The following is a 5,221-nucleotide window of genomic DNA, read 5'->3' as shown; positions in this document are numbered from 1 at the left end:
GTGTGAAAGACCTTACACATGAATTGCCCCAAACAGGGTTTGAACCAACAACCTCAGCATTACCGGCACAGTGCACTAACCTGCTGAGCTAACTCACCTACCTTACAAACTGTTGAGTTTCCATGGATTTAAGAAGAACTTACATGATCTTACTACAATGAAGATTTGATAAAAGTGCTTATATTCCAATGTTTTTCAAAACAACATACATAATATTTTATTTTCCAGAGATTTTGTATTTTGAAGTGTTGATATTATTTTTGAAACATTTTTAATTTTCAAGTGATTGTATTTCAGAGAGATTTTTTATTTAATGTCTTAATTTTATTTTTGAAGTATTGATTTTATTTGTTAGCCATTTAACCAATTCTCTGTAGAACCATTTGTCTCTGCTAATGACATCTTTAATACATTTCTTTGATCCCAGGCTTAGTTTATGGACTGTAATGTGAAATTAGGCACAATTATAAGTCTGACAGTTTGTTCACCAAGTTACTGTGCTCTCTGAGAGGATCTGTGGTTTAAGTATTTGACATTGTTCCATGCCTGTCGTTGACATTAGTCTCTAACAAAATGTGGATCATCTACCAGGAACACTCCAAAGAGCATGAGTTTCTGTAGTGTAGTGATTATCACGTTTGCTTCAAACGCAAAAGGTTTCTGGTTCAAAACCAGACAGAAACCGATTTTGCATGTTCTATTCATCACAGGTGTTTACTAAAGGTCAACAAGGGTCTGTGGTGTCATGGTCTGTACTCTGAATCCAGGCATCTGAGTGCAAGCCTCAGTTGAAATTTTCATGCGTTGCATCTCACATCATCAACTTTGGAACCTCAAACTGAAACAGAGCAGAGAAATTCAGTTCCTGTAGTGTAGTGGTTATCACGTTTGCTTTACACGCAAAAGGTCTCTGGTTCAAAACCAGACAGAAACGGTTTTTGTAGGTTATGCATCTCTTGGGGTGCAGTGAGACAACAAGAGCCTTCCTCTTTTATGATGGTTCATTTGCCAATCGACTTCAATGTCGGCTTCTTTGAAATCGAAGCTACTTTACTTCAATTACCAATTGGCAGTTCTATGGCGTAATGCACATGTGTCAAACTCAAGGCCCGCCGGCCACATGTGGCCCCACAGCATTTTATAGGCCGATGATTGACTTAAAATAGGTTTTGAGCACGAATTGACTACACACTACATTTCAACCAAAGGTTTGTAATGCGCTTCGTAACCAGACGCTCCAAAGCGTCCGGTCCATAACTCTTCAACACGCCGTCAGCTCCCGGTCAGAAAGACGCATTTAGTTCAGAGACCATGAGATGATATTCAGAAAGGATTTTTTAAATTAAGTGATTTCAGTTGCCTCTGAGACTAAATCTTTGCATAAAGTCTATAATGTCTGCCCATGTGACTTGTTTTTATTATTTGTTTGCTTACCTTTAAATATTGTAATTTTTAAACTGAGCAGTAATTTTACATCCATGGAAACTCAAATGTAATATTTAAAACTTCAATACATAAAATCAGTTATTTAACAATATGAGGTGGTGTTTAATTTATTTTTAACATTGTATTTTTATACATTTATGCTAGGGGTGCCCAAGTCTAGTTTTCCAGAGCTCCCATCTGCAACTTTAGATGCGTTCCTTCTCTAACACACCTGGACCACTGACTCATTATAAGCCTCTACAGACCTGAATGAGGGAAGTCAACCTTTTGTCTGGGGTGTTTTAGCAGGGATACCCTCCTGATTTGTACCGTCAATGTGGCCCGTTGAGGGGGGCCAATATGCTGAAGTGGCCCTCGGTGAAATTGAGTTTGACACCCCTGGTCTAAATCATTGATAACGAGGCTAAAATGTTCTACTTAACTTATTTTTTTTTCTACAATTTTGCCACAATGAACATGCAAGAAAGGAAAAACGCCAATACCCTGTTACTCCTCAGTGGAAAAATGTCATGCATGATTCATCCATTACTGACAAACATGTCAGCTCCTGCCTCTTTGGTCCTGATGCACTTAAACTGCTACAAGGTGTCCTTTATGGCCCAGAAATGACTTGAGGTCATCTGTCATTAAACTAAAGTGTGCCACAAAATGAGTATGGGCTGTGTTTGCTCCAGACGATAAAAGCTGTTTTTTTTTAATGGTGCCTGTCTTCACTTTTGCGGAATGTCCTGGTGGGCTGACAGAGTATAAAGAAAACAAATTATGTTGGTTGTTAAAGTTTTTGAAAGATAAAGCTAATGTATATTTCCAATTTTAGAGCGATAGGATACATAACTCAAAATCTCAACCTTTCCAAGAATTTATTTGTAATTAATGCTCTTTGGTACTATTTTTTTAATGCAGAAGTGACTTCATATGATTACAAAAAAACTGACAAAGAGTGATGATGACAGTGTTTGAGAAGAAGACTCTGAATTACCTGTTGGATGAAAAACGATCATGAGGAAAACTGGGCAAAAAGTCAAACTTTTCAAGGCCAAACTAGATATTAAAGCAAAAGAGCTAAAACTCAAATTCAAAATCAAATTTAGGTCAACATGGGATTTAATGCTGTTTGACACGTTGTCCCATCCAAAACTGACATCACACCATGATTCACACTGACTGTGGCTCTATTTTTTAATGTCATCATGGGGAGAAGGTGGCTGCATTTACAGAGCCAAACAAAAGTCCTCTTTGTCCCTTCGTCCACATCTGTCCAGAATCACCCCCCCTTTAATAAGTGAGGTTAGTCTCTGGAGTTGACGGCATAAATATTAAACTGTCAGATTCTGTCTGCTGGCAGAACGCTGCAGCGTGAGTCACCTCTGAGGTCAGAGAACAAAAAAAAACAACAACTGTCTTTCTGTTGAGTCTCTAGACCAGGTCAGACCAGAGAAGAAGCAAAGAAAGCACCGTAACATTCATTCATACCTGCTGGAGCCTCATCCGAGTTCTTTCTTTTTAATATTTGCTGATGCTTCTTTGCCACTGTTATAGATTTATAGATTGGTTCCAGCACACTGACATGCAACAAGTGGATTTTAGGTCTTCCCTCCAAATGTATTTGCCAAGTGTCATGATGTGGATGTTTAGACAGGTTTTCCAGCTGTGATACATGCAAACAGAGGTTGGACTGTTTTGGAGATACGTGACTGTTTATAAAACGCTCATGAGATGTGATTCAGTCAGCAGCATTCTTAATGTCAAAACAATAAAACTCATCCAATGGCATCATAGTCGATCAATCATATTTTGTTATTTCAAAAGTGACAAAAGCTGAACAGAAAACCATTAATCCAGCTGTACACCCTTAAAGCTGTTTCAAATTTTCACATCATAATCACAAACTTTGATAAATGTCATAATGATTTCATATGACATACCGATACAATAAGGAAAATCGCTGTGAAGCAGAATGGAGTAACATAAAGCTAATATTGGTTGGCTAATTAGCAGTGCTCTGTTAAGCAAAAAAAAAAATGCTTTAAGTTTTTAAAATACCGTCCTTACTTTCAAGACTTTCTTTTTACTGTTGAGGTTTAGATTGTATTTGTATGAAAAGAGAAAAGCTCCTAAATTTGCTTTGGGAATTGTCTCTATTGCAAATACTGGTAAATGGACAGAATTTATGTAGCACTTTTCTAGTCATACCAACAACTCAAAGAACATGTATGTGTCCAACAGTCACATGCACCCAAAAACACTAACAAACACATTCACATAATGATCTGCATACCAGTCGGCCACTTTAGGTTATGTTCCTTCCCTTTGGACTCACTGACATTTGAAAGCTGGAAACAATTCCTCAACTTTTGGTTCGCAACACAACTACTCTTACCACTGAGCCCCGAACGCCCCAACTTCAGTTCTGCTCAACTGGAATAAGTTATATGTCAGTACGCAATGTGTTTAAAAGAGTCTGTCTTCAGTATTCACATTTCAAGTTGAAAACTTCTCGCTTAAATTTTACAAGGCAATACTTATTCTCAGTATTTGTTACACACCACTAACAGTATATAGCGATTATAAGAACTGGAGGATTAGAAGTCCTTTTCTGCTGCAGTCACCCCACCTGATCCTGAGCACCTTCAGATAATCTCCTGCTGAAAAGCGAATCTACAGAGTTACGGTAGTGCAAGAATGTTTTCCTGCTCTCATTTTGGATGAAACGTGCTGCTAGACCTAATGATTTTCCAGACAAAGCCTGAGATTGTGTCTAAGGAAATGTTCTGTAAGCAAATCCATCACCGATGAACTTTTCAGATGTGGATGATACCCTGAGAAAGAGAAATACAGCTGTCCTGACGGGCATAAAACCTAAACAAACTCCGCTGACAAGATGGAGAGCTGTGCAAACAGAAGATTAGAGGGGAGATGAAAGAAAGTGGAAGCTGCTTCAGTCAGCTGCTGCCAACACTCTGTGCTTTGTTAGGTTTCTGTATCCTGTAGATTTAGCAACTTGAACTCAGTAGAATCTGGAATCTAACTTAATTCAGGAAAGTCGTGTTTCTTCACTTATTTTATTTCCTTTTTTGTTTAGAATGTTCCACAAGAGACAGCAAAATTGGGCAAAAATGTTTTTAAATGAATCTCAACATAGATTCTAAAGCATTCAAGCTCCGTATGATTTGTAAGGGGTTCAGCTGTTTAAGCCACACTGTGACAGATGCTGTTGCAGCTGGTGACGCAGAAGCACAAATATCGTTTCATTTCTATTTGTATTTTTTTCCCATTTGATTGATTTCCATTCTGTTTGCATCCCCTGAAATAGTTATTCTACAGTACAGTGAGGCAGTGATAGTGTGTTTTTTTTTCTTTTTTTGTATTTGTTCCCCCTGGATGGTGCTTGAAAGAATGTTGATTGCTTAAGCAAGTGGTTTTCAGTCCAGGTCCTCAAGGTCTAATATCCTTCATGTTTTAGATGCACCTTTGCTGCAGCACAGCTTATTCCAGTAATTGCATTACCTTAGTGTGCCACCAAGTGCTGCTAATGTCTTTTAATCACCTATTAATTTAAATCAAGTGTGAAGATGCAGAGCAGCATCTAAGAATGCAGGATTGAGGCAGAAAGAGCAGAATGAGCTTATCATTTATTTGTCTCCCCAGACATAACTCTCACTGGAAGTAGAAGGTTATGTTACTCCAGGAAGCACTATTGGGACTTGAAAATCAGTGTAAAGTAATGTGCTGACCAGACTAAGCAATTCCAGTCTCACCTGGTTCACAAATCACT

General features: G+C 38.2%; 1 non-coding gene across 1 annotated transcript; it reads left to right on the top strand.

The window, feature by feature from the left end:
• The first annotated feature begins 611 nt into the window (after positions 1–611).
• On the top strand, positions 612–684 carry trnal-caa (transfer RNA leucine (anticodon CAA)). Its single transcript has one exon. It is a non-coding gene; the product is annotated as a tRNA-Leu (tRNA).
• The last annotated feature ends 4,537 nt before the right edge of the window (positions 685–5,221 follow it).

Source organism: Poecilia mexicana, unplaced genomic scaffold (genome assembly GCF_051168715.1).
Source record: "Poecilia mexicana isolate PSO_F unplaced genomic scaffold, ASM5116871v1 scaffold_9, whole genome shotgun sequence".
NCBI lineage: Eukaryota > Metazoa > Chordata > Actinopteri > Cyprinodontiformes > Poeciliidae > Poecilia > Poecilia mexicana.
This window is presented reverse-complemented; position numbering and strand designations above follow the sequence as displayed.